Raw genomic sequence first — 16392 nt, forward strand, 5'->3', positions numbered from 1 at the left:
TTACAGACGAAATTGATTTCGTCGGGAATAAGTTCGTCAATAAAGGGTTAATTTCTTGTAGTGAGTTTAGTATTTATATCATCATTCTCTTTCAGCAAGTATATCGCACTTCTCTCCCTTGCTTGAGTAGGCTTAGATGTGGTGATGGGTTTTGGGGTGATCTCCCATGATTATGCGGTTTCAGCGAGTTTGTCAAAGTAATCCCACACCTCATCGATATTCTTGTTCATGAATTCTCCATTGCAAATCGTCTCGACAAATTAGCGGTTGGAAGATGTTATCCCATCATGGAGGAAGGTTGTTATATGCCACGTCTCAAAACCATGTTGTGGGCATGAACTGACGAGATCCTTGAACCGCTCCCAACATTAGAAGAATGTTTCATCTTCCTTTTGGGCGAAGTTATGATTGACTTCCTGATGCTGTTCGTCTTATGGTATGGAAAGAATTTTTTATGAACTCCTTCAACATGTCATTCCATGTGCCAATAGATCGCGGACGTAGTGAGTACAACCATGTCTTAGTTTTCTCTATCAAGGAGAAACGAAAGAGTTTTAGCCTGACCGTATCCTCAGACACGTTAGAAAAGTATAAAGTGGCTACAACCTCCTCAAACTCTTGCATGTGCAGGTATGGACTTTCATATTTAAGTCCAAGGAACTTTAGAAGGAGTTGGATCACTCCAAGCTTGATATCCATGTTTCCTGTGTTTTCTGAAAAAATCATATAAGAAGGGGTGCTCACCCCCACTGGTTGTAAGTAATGTCGTAAAGTACGAGGCGGAGTGCATGGTGCACTTCATTCTCATCTTATACTTCTGCAACTCGAGGTTGCGGCTGATTTGCCGGTTGATTTACAGGTCAATTTGTAGCCATAACCTCAATCAACTCTGAGGATCTCAAGTGGTGTCTAATCATGTGATGGACAGATAACCCCTCAACTAATCCTCCTTCACTCAAAAGACGTCGAGTGTTGTCACGAATCCACTTGGGCATGAAACACTCTCAGCCCTCAATTTCATTTTCTAACCTAAACCTAAAAAAGGAAAGAGGGAATAAGAATTCTGAAAAAAGAAAGGAAGAAAATTAGAAAGAAGTTACTAAATTGGAAGTTCCTAATTTAAGATCTTGCAAAACAACACAAAAGAAATCAGTTTTTAAAAACAGAAATTCTAAAATTAGAAAGTTTCTAAAAATAGAAATAAAAAGATGAGTTAGTTTCTAAAAAAAGCAATCCTAAAATTAGAAATTTTCTAAAAACAGAAAACAAACCCTAATCTAGAAATAGAAAGAAAGAAAAATTAGAAAGAAATTACCAAATTAGAAGTTTCTATATTAGGATCCTACAAAACAGGGAAGTAAAGTTAGTTTCTAAAAAAGAAAAAAAAGAAAAATCCTAACTAAAAACTAGAAAGTAAACAAATCATAATCTTAACCTAATTCTAAAACTAATTAATCTTAGAAAAATGCAACCGTTAGTCCCCGGCAATGGTGCCAAAAACTTGTTTACAACCCCAAGTGTAGGGTCGCGATGTAGTAATAATCTCGGTGAGACCGAGGTCGAATCCACAGGGACTAACTCAAGTGTATTCTAAATTTAACTAGAACTAGAACTAGATGAAGATGTGAATATAAATCTGAATTAATTGAGAGAGTAATTGTGATTAAAGTGATTAAAACTAACACATTCAAAGGTGGTAACAAGGGTTTCCAAGGATCCACTTGTAGAGATCAGGGAGCCCTCTTACTTGATTCAAGTCTCACGATTGGAATTGAAGTCCTATCTTATCCATTTAGAAATATAATTAAGATCAATCTAAACTTTCCTTGACCTAATTGTCAATAGAGGAGAATTGTGATAATTGGAATAGATTCCATCACCAAACCCTGCCCATGAGAGGATGGCTAACAACAGGATTTACCAATCCCACAATCTCAAATCAGGAAAAGAAGATACTAAAAGCTATTGCAGATCTACTATAATTTGAGTCACAATAAACCATTAAGAATTGAAAGTATTCCTTTAAAATCAAACTAGAATCAAAGAAGGTTTAACATAAATATGAATCAAAGTAAAAGAAACATCCCATCATGCTACAAGCTTCACCTCTTAGCCCTAGCTAAGAGGTTTAGCCAACCATAGTCATGATTGAACTAAAATCTCTTAAGAAAAGCATAAAAATAATCAAGGAAAAGGAAGAAAAACTCTTGGCGATGGCTTCTCCACACTTTTTCTTCACTCGTCAAACCCTAGAAGATGCCTAAGAACATCTTAGGAACCCCTATTTATAGTTTTGTAACTCCAACTTTTGCACTGAGTTGAAAAATTTCGGAAACCCCTCAAATTTACGCAGTCCGTGTGCTATCTATGTAACCTTAGACGAGTCAAGGAAATCCTTCGACTGGTCGAGGATGACAAGAAATTAGAGGATTTTGTTGCTGGAGTTCGAGTCGAGGAATCTTCTACTAGTCGAGCAGGAGCCTTCGACTGGTCGAAGATGGGCTTTAGACTAGTTGAAGGATGTAAATTTTTAAGGTTTCTTTTCTTCACTTCAAGTCTTCAATGCTCTTCATTCCTCACTTGGTTTTCTTGAATCTTTGGCATGTGAATTCTTTATTTTTGATCTTATAAGATCCATCCTTACTTTGGTGATTCTTGAGCGTTAAATCCATGCTTTTAGCATCCTTTTCAATCTAAGCTCTTAAATTCACCTTGCAACACAAACATGATTAAAATAGAACATTAAGTATTATCATGTTCATAAAACTAAGTAATAAATGGGGATAATAAGCAATATTTGACCCTCAACACCAACATCCTTGGGCGGCAGTGCTATGTGGTCTGCCGCTCATGTCGGCTCATTTGAGTGATGGGGCATCATCTTCGCGATGTTGTTGTTCTCCAATACTTTATCTCTCTCCCTCTTTCTCTATTCTTGGCTATATCCAACCTTTCTTGTCTAAGAAAGACCGAAATGGCCTGATTGGAAGTCGGAGGTGGCCCATTTGGGCAAGGGAATATCGGTTTTTGCCAAAGTAATTTTTTAAACTATCTCCTCCTCTCTCCATTTCCAACCTTTTTTGACCATTTCGGGGTCAAAATGGACCGACAATGTCGAATCGAAGACGGAGGTGGCCAGGATAGATCGAAAATGTTCGTTCGAAGATGGAGGTGGCCCATTTGGGCATCGGGGTACCGGTTTGCGGCAAAACTTAGTTTTTCCTATTCTATTCTTCTCCCTCTTTCCAATTCTGACTCCATTTTTCCCATCCCATGGTCGAGGTGGGCCAAATAAAGGTCCAATCAAAAGCGAAGATGATCCTGACCGTCAGGACTTAGAACGGATGTATCTCACAAACTAAAATGAGTTATCGGATGTACCATATATGGTTTTGGGGTAGGACGAGCTACTTTAGTCACCCAAATCAGCTACGTCAGGTTACAATACTGAATTCGAGAGTTCTCGCATGAGCACCAGCCAAAACACCTCTTAGTGTTCCAAGGTCTTGTCCCCAGTATTATTGTCACTACTCTATCTTGGTTTAAGCCCCTTCTAAGTCCAATTTCTAAACCAAGGCCCGACCACTCGAATTAGCTAAGGGTTCGATCCTAAAGTTTCAGCATCGCTAAGTCTCAACGCTCCCTCTATGTCAGTGAACGATTATGTTGAGTCCACAACCTACAGTCCAATTTAATCCTAAACTCATGCTCCGATACCAACTTGTAACACCCTAAATTTCAAGGGTCGAGAAAAGCTCGACTCTCGAGATTCTAAGCATCACTTATGCTTTGCAGAAACCGGTTTCTCGATTACTACTACATTAGGCATTTGAGCATGTATAAAATTAATTATACTAAACAGTGTATCATACTTCAAATTAAATGTGATTAAAGCAAAAATGTAAATTAAAACATATATAGTGTGATTTCTTCCAGATTATGGGTCCATAGCTGGGTTTAACATACAATTCCAAAAAATGACTAAATATAGTAATGTGAAGTCCAGCTAATCCCGTGCGCCCAACGCTCCCTGTCGAGAAGTGTGCAGCCTACATTGGCCCATCAGATAGCTGGAAGTAGGAGAACTCCTCCTCATCCATGAATGCCTGCTCCAGCGCATTAGCCTCAATAGTCCCTGCATCTACATTAGCGTCTGGTTGGTGTTTTAAAACACTGTCGTAGAGTGGGAGTGAGTGATCAACTCAGTGGTTCCATAAAGCATTCGTTACACATATTATCAAGTCTATCAGTATAAGAATGATAAAGCAGTGTAAAACAATCCCTTCCTAATTACTCTTATTAATACGAATAATGGGTTTATGAAATGATGCACGCCCTTACCATCTAACACTCTCTCAACACATGACTCTGACTACCTGGTTCACAAATGACAACACTTCCTCAACACGCGACTTCAACACCTGGTTTGCCACATTCTATTCTAGTGCGATGCGATAAATGGTTATGTTAGCTGAGTAATTAATTATTCCTATTAATTCAGCAATTTGGGGAAGTTAGGATACCTCCCTTTTAATCATCAATCTCATCTGAATCACTAGGCATGGGACCGCGTAATGGTCCTATGCCTGTATTCTTGATCCATCTGGGTTCGTCACTCCTAGCAGAGTGCATACGAAAGGCAAGCTGTAAAAGAAATGCTTGAGGTCACTATGGGGAGGCTCGTCACCCCAGCGTAGGTCAACAGCACGGACACGGTGTCCCATACCCAGACTACTCTCATAGTCCCATTTCTCATTCCAATTGACTTAAATAGAATTTAAAACTATAGGTATTCGCATTTGATAATAAAATTCAGTAATGTACTCATTCAAGCATTTCATCAAATACATAAGTATTGCGATACTATAAATTTACAATTCATTAAATAGAGATTGAAATACACCTAAGATAACATGTAAATTCCACCTTACCAATCATAAATCATTAACTGGAACAGTAGCATTGCTAAATCGTAACCTAAGCACTTTTGGTTTGCACTAATTGGTAGCACGTCCGACTTGGACTTGCTCCTAGGGTTACATTTCCAAGGAAGAATTGTCGGCCACCTATACGAGTACACGGGTTCATTAGGGTTGGAAAAAACCCATTTGATGACCTACATCTATAAGAAAAGTTCATAGTTTTACCTTAAATCATCGCCAAAGAAGTTCCGACAGCGGGAATGGTCGTGGTTAGGATTGTGGGTCAAATGGAAGAGGGGTCACCCTTCATAGCAAGCACTCCTTCAATCTATCTCTTCCTTTTCTCTCTTATTTCTCCTCTCTCTCACTTTAAGGTTCCCAAATTCAGATTACAAGGAAAGGGTGCAAATTCAGAGCCATTTATAGCTCCAGATAGTGTGCAAATGGCCCTAGGGGCGGTCATTTCTAACTAATAGGGCCCTAGGAGGGCCTGCGGGCCCATCTACACCATGAGGTAGGTTCCCTACCAATGGATCCATGCTAGGACAATCTCGGCACAATTGGATACGCAGATCAGCCATGTGAAGCCTATGTCAAATCAATGGTCAGAAGTGTTCAATCGGGGTTGCGGTTATACAAATGCGTGTGGGGAATTATCCTTACCCTACTTGTAAAGTTTGGCCACAAACTAACGTTCCAAAACTCTTAACTTCATGCAAGAGTGGACAACCCATTTCACTTAAGTTTCCGGTTCTCCTCTAGGGCATTTGCATTCTCATGCACCCGCCCTTCGGCTTAAGTTGAGCAGTTCTAGACACCATCCAGGTTCGGCCCCTGTAATGGATTTCGAGCCTAGTAAGACGGATATTATTCTATAGTTTCGAGGCTAGCTGACCCCTGATGCATGGTCTAGGTCCCTTAAAGAGTTTCGGGGTACTCCCCAAAGGGGCGGGCCCTCGGAATTTCCCTCGAGTCTCGGATGGTGTTGGGGCTAGTAGCACTTGCGATCCTAGCCTCTCATTATTCGTAGAAATGGTGGCCCGACCTTAATTACCCTAATGTTAAGCACCAATGTACATTTTGTCAATGCTAGCAAGTCGGGTATGACCCTTGGGCGGCTCCGCTCGTTGTCCAACTCAGGTTTCAGTATGGATTTTCCTAAGGACATTACAAACACTAATGTACACTCTGATGCAACCTATATTATTTAGATATGAAGCTCATTAAGGGCCAGTTTGGCGCATGAAATTCAGTGGGATTAGAAGGGATAGTATTGTCATATCCCTTATGACAATACCACCCGTTGTTTGGAACGCGTGGTTTTTGCGCCGGATTTCTTCTTCTTGGATTCTCTGCTACAACTCTAGATTGCGAGAATCCTGCATTGGATTCTCCACCGGACTCATCCAATCCCTCGAGCCCATCGTAGAGTATGGTTAAATCCATAATCTGTCTTAAGACGGGATGACTTCATAAGTTCTACACTGTTTTCATGTTCGGGGGAACGCCTGGCGGGAAACAACCACTATTTATAGGATTTACGGGGGCAACTCATAACATTGAGAGGCCGGAGCTCTTGGGAAAGTATGATGCTATAGGGCAAAGAAATGATCAATAGTAGGTGCCTATTTCTCTTCCCCCCCCCCCCCCCCTTTTCCATTTATTCCCTGGAAAATCCGGCACCATATCATTGTAAGGAATTCTTGAGTAGGTGATGCAAAGTAATACAATACCACATATAATGCCTCGAATTTTCATGGGCCGAGTCTGTGCTCGTCCCTGGAATTCCAAGCATTAATACTTACATACCTTATTTCAATTTTGAGGTTTATAGAATATTTCCTCACTTTTTTCATAAGAGTGGGTATTCATGAGAAAGAAATTGCCTGTAATTCTTATTCCATTTAAAATAAAAAGTTCATAAATCATCCAATGCTTTCTCAATGGGAGATTATTACATTGTTCTAAGAATGCTACAAAATTTTAAATAATTAAATAAATCGCAAGATTGTCCTCCTTTCTTAATCATTCGCCTCTTCCACAGATTTATCCTCGTCTGAATCGTCAACACATATTTCACCTGAAATATCTATACAGTTCGAGAGGGTCAACGCCCTACTCATAGTGGTGATTGTCCTATACAGTTTATGATGATTCAAACGATTCATAGAAATAATAGAAGGATTCAGATACATCTCATACTTCATAGATATAAGTGGTATCGACATGCACAACATTCTATATGACATGCAAGTCTAGCAAAGTACGTACGGTCCATTGCACCCAGCGATCATGGTCACAATACGGAAAGTAGTTCAAAATAACTGGCTCACCCCACATCCCATACTACAGAGATTCGTCGGCATGTCCAACATTAACGTAGATTATATGAACATCTCAAGGCGACACAACAATGCAATTGAGAGATTTACTTGACACGATGTGTTCATGGAGCGACTATTTGTGACATCCAATCTTGAAAAGTGATGTAACACGCATGACGATTTACTTACATCAATTGTGCACCACTTGCCAACCCACGGGATTACGTGTCAACCAAGAGGGTCGCTACACGAAACACATTACGTCCACGATAATACATATGATCACTAAAGGTGGGATTTCTAGCATAATACTTACGTGCGAAGTAGTAATAAAGTGAAGGAAAGTACGTAATAAAAATTCAGAATGAATAACGATAATGTGAAGCAGGTGATATTAAAACAAGTTTATCTCATCACAAAATTTAAAGGAAAACCCTCACCTTTAGTTATCTGGTAGTCCTCTACTAGGTTGTATGACAAGAGCTACACTTCAAGATTAAGTTTGTCCTATTTCACACGATTCGAATAGTCACATTTATAGCTTAATTTATAGTGTTATTAGAGTTAACTAGGTTTGGTGAATTTAAAGGGGATCCTTACGTGGTTCTACTTGTCTCCTGTTTAGAATTTTCTGGCATTTAAGGTGCATTATTTTGTTGCGGTGACTTAATTCATTATGGTGAATTAGCCTTCTCGTTGTCGGGAAGGAAGGAGAAAGGATTTAGGGAAGAGGAATGGAAGAAAATAGGATAAGGTAGGTGAATATTCGGACATGTGTCGAACTCAGTAGCAGCTCTGGATGACTAATCCTTACATCTGTGTTTCTTCTTCCTGCCGTGTCTTTCTCTCTCTCTCTCTCTTGTTGAGTATTCCCTAGTGTCGAACAGTGAGGGAATCTATATGTCACGCCCCGAACTCGGAAACCGGGCTCACAAAATTCCCGATCGCCGAATCCGGCGCCGACAGCCTCCGTAGAACCCCATTCTCGGATCCCGGCACCCATTCACCAGGTTCCGATCCTGGAATACTACAAGGAGGATTTCGAGTCATCAGTCTGATTCATAATGAGCATAACAAAAGCATAACCCACAAACAATAACCACAAGAACACCACCACAAAATCCACTAAGATCAAAAACTTTTGAGTACAATGCGATGGAAAAGGAAAATACAATGTGATAAAAGAAACAAAACTCCAGAAGCTCGTCTGCACGGTCCAACTACGGCGAAACTATGGCTGCGACTGCGTCCTGGCGTCACCTGCACGCATCAATCGTGCATAAGCTTATGGAAAGCTTAGAGGGTGGTGTAAGTGTGTGCGCGATATAAACGTGCTCAAAATGCAAGGTCAGAGTGATGCGGAATCATGGTGATGAGCACATGAATGCAATCAGCCGTACCAAGGCTATGCGGTGCAAGATATGAATGCTATCGGCCATACACAGCCATGCGATGCGAGATGCAACTCAAGCATGCCAATTCTCAACATGTATCAGTACAGTTTTCATTCTGGATAATCACCGGGGTTCAATACACTCCAAATGGCACTGTCGCTCTCCTAGCCGCACAGTCCAAATGAGCGTAAGAAACCTCACTATCCGCCTGACCAATAGTCTGCCAATACCTATCCGGCACGTCGATAGCGGACCCATTCGCGAGCTGGTCAAACTCAGCCTAGTATTGCCCCCTACCCTCGGGCGAGTAAGGCCACACTCCTTTCCAACCGACCACGACACAGTGGGAGACGCGGCCTCCTGGTATTCGGCCCTCATGCGTTCGTATATCCACTCGGTCTCGACGTTGGAGTCATCCTCTGGTACCATCGGGTTTAGGGATTTTCACCCAGGGACATCTATGGTGCCCGTATGCTAGAATCGAATATTTCCGGTCTCCAATCCTGCCATCCACGATGTATCTGTGGAGGCTATGGCCCTGATGTCGCTAGGGCACATAGTAACTATAATCACACAAATGCAAGTGCATGAGTCACATTATCAGTCATGCAATAGTCTGTATGTACCATGCACTTATATGGGGCAACTCCGCCTATCAGGGAGCCCATAAACAGTCTGCCCAAAGGCATATGCTATGATCGGTCACTCCTCATGTCAGGCATACATATGATGCGAATGATCATGAACCATGGATCTATACTAAACATGCATATAGGGATGGGCTCTGCGTATCACGGAAATGGGCAGACGGCCTGCAGAGTATAAATATGAACCTATCAGTGGCCTTAAGGAGTATGACAATGCGGACATTTAACCAACATTGTCCTTACAATGTGGACGTCAAACCAACATTGTTCCCAAGGCTTAGCCCGCCATAAAGCACCATTACACAAACTATAGGAAATCACACATTGCAATGGACTAATATACATCTCATTGGGCCTCGACCCATAGTGCTCAGAGATACATCACATGGGCCATCTCATATGGGCCTTATATAAGTCAAGTGGGCCGCATTAGTGGGCCTTATGTACATTGCAATGGGCCATAACCCATGAGCCTTAGAATACGTCACAATGAGTCTCGTAACATGGCCCTTATATATATCAGAGTGGGCCTCGACATCGGGCCACCAATACGTCGAATGGGCCTAACCTCATGGGCCTTATATATATATATATCAAGGTGGGCCTCCCCAATGGCCAGAAATACATCAATATGGCTCCACCACATGGGCCTAGGGCCCACCATAATATTTATTTAAAATCCAACCTATTCATAAGGTCACTTGGACCTTGGGTAAGGCCCACTGAAATGTTCATTTGAAATCCAACTTATTCATAAGGTCACACGGGCCAGGGAGGAGGGGAACAACAATTTTCAGCTTGATCTGAAAATTCTGTGGACCCAGAAAGGGTTTCAATGGTAGAGTTCAATTCACACTTTTTCTTGTGATGTGGGCCGCCCGAGCGCTGGATTGACCTGATATTTGAGGGGGGTCCATGTCAAATGGTGGCCCACCAAATGGACGGTGTGGATACAAAATATACATCATGGTGGGGCCCACGGATGGAACCGTGGGTCCCTGCCTCGTGGCCGGCAGCAGCGCTGCTGCTTTGAAATTTTTATTTTATTTTATTTTTTTGTTTGGGGCCCACCGAGATGTGATTCACAATCCCCCATCCAATATGTGAGTCCCATCTAAATGACCGTTCAGACCAAGTTTCATCAGCATTTCGGACGGGTCCCACCAAGTGTTTTTATATGTTTAGAATGTCTTTACATGATTTTTTTGATGGTATGGCCCCGAGCTTTGTTTATGGCTGATTTTTGGGGTGGACGGATGGGGAACCATCAAATGTACGGTGTTGATGGTCGAAAGGAATCACGGTGGGGACCTTTTTTTTTTTTTTTAAAAATGGTTTTTCTACGGTTTCTCCTAGGTGGGGCCCGCTTTAGTACGATCCACTCCATCCATTGGTCTCTGTGGCTTGATACCAACCCATAGAGTCCAATATTGACCTTTTTCAGATGTACAGGAGCATCAGGGAGCAAATCAAAGGTAGAGATACTGTTTCCTATATCACGGCCCGTCAGAAAACCAAATCAATCTCATTTTTCGGTTCAACGCCTTAAGTGACCTGAGGAAGAGAATGGACGGTTTGGATTGTATAGAAACATTAAGGTGGGGCCTGCATGAGAGGCCCACCACTCCTTCTCTTCTTTTCTTCTTTTTTTTTTGTTCAAAGTTGCAACGTCCAGCGTCCAGGGTCCCACGTGAATGTGGCCCACCAATATATATATATATATATATACAGATACATTTAATATTTATCTTATATTGTATATATATATATACATAAGTACATATTATATTATATATTATATACATATATATACATATATTATATAAAATATATCATACATATATATATATATATATATATATATATATATACACATATAAAAGATGCGTTGGGCCCATCCCAACAGTGGATGGTGTGGATCATCACCTGTGATAGAGTGGGCCACGCCGTCTGGTGTAGATGGACGGGGTAGACGTAGCACATATTGGTGGGATCCACACCATTACAAAGAGAGAGAAAGAGAGAGATAAAGGGAGGTATACGGTGAGATAGAGGAACCCCGCCACTATGGGCCCTCTTGATTAGATCACATACATCCAAATGGGTCCCACCAACAAGTGGGCCCTGAGATTCAAATTAATGACAAAGCACCCACCTTATCTTCCTTTTCCTTGCTCCCTTGGACTCCTTAGCTCCTAACCTTCACTTTTAATGGAGATTGATGAAGGATGAATGGTTGAGATTGGAGATGAGAGGGTGGGCCACACTTGAAGTTGAGAGGGAGTGTTGGATGAGTGAAATTTCTCATGGGATTTGGAAAATTTGCTAGAGAATGAGAGGGAGAGATAGAAATAATGGATGGAGGGATGGGTGGAGTGGTGGTTGTAAGAAAGAAGTGATGAGGGGTATGGCTTAGTTTGAAATTGGTGGAGAAGAGGGATGGTTGAAGTTGAAAATGAGAAAAAGAGGAATGGTGAGGTGGAAAGATGGTGGACTTTTGGAAAAAGAGGGAATGGGTGAGGTACTTTGAGGTATGGTTGCATTTATGTTTAATTAGTGGGACTAATTGTGTAGAGATTCCCTCGAAATCCGCAACGTGCGGTGTTTCTTCGGAATAAACGCAGATCGGCATCTTCTTGCCTGGGTATCGGTTAGGTGCGCAAGTCACGGCGTTGGAACCGCGGCCACGACGCGGTCGCTATGATACAACTTTCGGATCAAGCCGACGTCTGTGCGCGGGACCTGACTTAGGATCGTGCGCAAACACCGAATACGGTGCGAAGGTTGCCGGAATTTGACCTAAGGACCGCGGAAGCTAACAGAATGGTACGGATTAGGACATGGGTCTTACAGCTCTCCCCACCAAATAAAAATTTCGTCCTCGAAATTTAAACAATCATCACAAGAAAACATAAATCATAATAGAAGAGGAAGCAAGGCATCGCCATATAAATATCAGAGACAGCATACAGGATACAACGTACAATCAATCATCAAAGAGATAGGGATAGCGCTCTCAAATCTCGGCCTCGCCCTCCCAAGATGCCTCATCAACAAAATGGTTACCTCACTGAACTTTTATCAAGGAAATGACCTTGGTCCGGGGACTTGCTCCTTCCGATCAAGGATACGAACTGGCTACTCGATGTAAGAAGCGTCCTCACGAACTTACAACGGCTGTCAATCGATAACAGGAACTACATCTGACCCACACTTCCTCAGCATAGAGACGTGGAAAACGTTATGGACGCCAGACAACTGAGATGGTAAGGCAAGCCGATAGGCCACGGCGCTAATGCGCTCAGTGATCTTGAAAGGTCCTATGAATCTCGGGGCAAACTTGCCCTTTGCTCCAAATCAAACGACGCCCTTCATAGACGAGACCTTGAGATACACATGATCTCCTACATCAAACTCTAAGGGACGACGCCGGTGATTAGAAAAACTCTTTTGCAGCCTTTGAGCTGTGCGCATCCTCTACCTGATGATATTGATAGCCTTTGACGTTTGCTGCATAAGCTCAGGACCTAGGAGATGCCGCTCTCCAACCTCGATCTAATAACTCAGAGATCTGCACAGTCTGTCATATAATGCCTCAAAAGGAGTCATGCCTATGGTCGCCTGATAGTTGTTGTTATATGTGAACTCAGCCAATTGTAAATGCTCATCCCAACTATCCAAGAAGTCAATCACGCAGTTCGAAGCATATCCTCAAGGATCTGGTTGACCCTTTCGGTCCGCCCATCCATCTGCGGATGATACGCGGTACTGAGCTGCAAATCGGTGCCCATAGCTCTCTGAAAGCCCCTGAGACGTAAACCTCGGGTCTCGGTCGAAACGATCGAGACCGGTACGCCGTGCGCCTCACAATCTCCTCAATGAACAACCTTGCAAGCCGGTCCAAGGGCCAAGTCGCACGAATCGCAAGAAAATGTGCCGACTTCGTCGGACGTCCACGACAACCCGGATGGCGTCATGACCGCGCCGAGTCCTCGGCAAACCCATAATAAAATCGTGGATACGTGCTCCCACTTCCACATCGGACACTCAATGGCCGCAATAGACCAGGGGGTTCCGATGATCGGCCTTGACACGCCGGCAAGTGTCACACTCGGCCACAAAGCGCAATCCGGACTTCATCCCCTGCCAGAAGTACCGCCTCCTCATATCACGGTACATCTTCGTCGAGCCAAGGTGGATAGAAAATCGCGATCGATGTGCCTCGGTCATAAGATCTCTGCGCAACTCAGAAATATTCCGGACACACAATCGGCCTCTAAAGCGAAGTCCACCATCGGAACCATCTATTAATCTGTCTGACTCTCCGATGCCGCATCTGCTCGGTAATCCCGTAACGACTCATCTGTCTGCGAGCCTCGATTACCCTTGCGACAAGAGAGGGTTGAATCGACAGCTCAATAACTACACGATAGAAGACCGCAAACCAAAATCAAAGTCGTACTCTGCTATATCCTCGAGCATCTTCCATTCCCGAATCATCATATGTGCCACCAGTCCTCGTGGCTGACGGCTAAGGGCATCCGCCACCACATTCGCCTTGCCTCGGTGGTCCTGGAGGTCAAAATCATAATCCTTTAGAAGCTCCATCCAGCGTCTCTGTCTCATGTTCAGCTCATTGAGAAAATAGGTACTTCAAGCTCTTGTGGTCGAGAAGAGCTCGAACCTAACCCCATAGAGATAGTGTCTCCACACCTTCATTGCGAAGACGCTGCCAGCTCCAAATTGTGCGTGGGGTAGTTCGGCTCATGAACCTTGAGTGACGAGACGCAAATGCTATAGGTCTACCATGCCGCATCGGGACAAAGACCCAATCCAATACGCGAAGCATCGGTAAATACCACGAATCCATCACTCCCGGAGGGAAGAGTGAGGACAGGAGCGGACGTCGACGATCCTTCGGCTCCATAAATGCTCGCTCACGGGCGTCGCTCCAAATAAACTCGCGCCCTTCCGAGTCAACCTAGTCAATGGGGCCGCAATACGGGAGAAGCCCTCAATGAAACGCCGATAATATCCCGCTAAACCAAGGAAAGCTGCGGATCTCGGACGCGATCGTGGATTGACCCCACTGACGCACTGCCTCAACCTTCGAGGGGTCCACTGCGACACCCTCCCTCGTCACCACGTGACCGAGGAATCTCACCTCCTCCTGCCAGAACTCACACTTCTCCAGCTTCGCATATAGCTGGTGGGCACGGAGGGTCTGCAAGGCGATCTCTAGATGCTGCATATGGTCTTCACGGGTCCTCGAATATATCAGAATGTCATCGATGAAGACCACAACAAACTGATCGAGATATGGACGAAAGACCTCGTTCATCAACTGCATGAAGACCGCGGGTGCATTGGTCAGTCCAAAGGACATGACCTGAAACTCAAAATGACCATAACGCGTCCTGAAAGCTGTCTTCGGGATGTCCTCCTCTCGGACACGAATCTGATGATAACCAGAACGCAGGTCAATCTTCGAAAAGAACTGTGCACCCTGCAGCTGATCAAATAAATCGTCTATCCTTGGGAGCGGGTACTTGTTCTTAATCGTGACCCGGTTGAGCTCGCGGTAATCTACGCAGAGTCTCAACGAGCCATCCTTCTTCCTAACGAAGAGTACCGGCGCTCCCCAAGGCGAGCTGCTCGGACGAATAAATCCCAACTCACGCAACTCGTCCAACTGACGCTGCAGCTCACGCAACTCCATCGGTGCCATACGGTACGGGGCCTTCGAGATAGGCGCGGTACCAGGCACAAGGTCGATCTGAAACTCGATATGACGGCGAGGAGGCAATCCGGGAATCTCCTGGAACACGTCGGGGAAGTCGCAGACAACCGGCCACTGATCAATACACAAGGCAATAGGCTCCTCGACGGCGCAGGTCATCAGGCAAGATAACGGCTCTCCTCTGGGCTCAGCGATGAACTGGAACTGCGGCAAGCCTGGTATGCAGAATGTGACTGTCCTCGCAGAACAGTCCAAGATAGCGTGGTACTCGGCAAGCCAATCCATGCCCAAGATAACGTCGAAATCTGTCATCGGCAGCACAAACAAGTCAGCAGGCAAAAAGATATCACCGACAAGAACCGGGCAAGATGGACAGAAACGGCCCAATACTGCGGTCCTCCCCAAGGGCGTCGATACGGTCAATCCCTCACTAGTAGACTCTGTCTGCCATCCAGTCGATCGGCAGAAACTCTCGGACATGAATGAGTGAGAAGCGCCAGAATCAAATAATACTCGAGCGATGCATGAAGAGACGGGAAGTATACCCTCGACAACTCCTCCGGATGATTGTCCTCCTGAGCCGCGTAGAACCTAGCCTGAGCCGGGCCGGGAGGTGCCTGTCCCTCTCGAGGTCCCCTGCTGCCGCCTCGTGGCGGCCTATACTGCGCTCTCGCGCTGGGTCTCGGCGGCCGAGGTGGCTGTGGTCGCCGCCGGTGAGGTCGCGCTGTGGCTGAGGGCCGCCGAGGTCGCCGTGGCCGGGTGGCTGTGGTGCTCTCGACGGATGTAGGTGAGGCTGCTGTGATCCTCTCGACTGCCGCAGATGAGGGCGAGGGCACTCGACAGGCGATGCCCTGTCCCACCACATCCAAAACAAGTCCTTGCAAACGGCTGCTGGTGGAGGTGCTGCTGGGGCCGCTGGTGCTCTAGCAGTGGGTGGCTCCTGTACCTCTCGTGGTCGTCGCCGCCGCTGAGCTACCGGAGGGGGTCTCGCCTCTTCGACCCCTCCTCGATTTCTCGGCTGCGCGCCCCCACTCGCCTCATAAACCGAGCCCTCCGCACTACACTGAAAGGTCGGAAGCTCGTGCCCAATCACACGGCCTCGAAGACCGTAACGTAGGCCGCTCTCGAAACGGCGGGCCTTCCGCCTCATCATCAATCATATATGGCGCAAACCTCGATAGCACGAAACAGGCTGCGCACTGTGCCACGGTCATGTCCTCCTGCACCAAAGTCTCGAACTCTAGTGCTCTCGATGTCAAATGTGTAGGGAAATACTGCTCCTCGAATCGATCTATAAAATCATCCCACGTCCAGACGTAGTGGTCCTGCGACGCGGGTAACCGAGGTCCACCAGTGCTCGGCCTC

At 44.8% G+C, this 16392-nt stretch overlaps 1 non-coding gene across 1 annotated transcript; it reads left to right on the top strand.

The window, feature by feature from the left end:
* Positions 1-318: 318 nt before the first annotated feature.
* Positions 319-424, top strand: LOC131219716 (small nucleolar RNA R71). The gene has a single exon (XR_009158362.1). It is a non-coding gene; the product is annotated as a small nucleolar RNA R71 (small nucleolar RNA).
* The last annotated feature ends 15968 nt before the right edge of the window (positions 425-16392 follow it).

This window comes from Magnolia sinica, chromosome 11 (assembly GCF_029962835.1).
Source record: "Magnolia sinica isolate HGM2019 chromosome 11, MsV1, whole genome shotgun sequence".
NCBI classification, from domain to species: domain Eukaryota; kingdom Viridiplantae; phylum Streptophyta; class Magnoliopsida; order Magnoliales; family Magnoliaceae; genus Magnolia; species Magnolia sinica.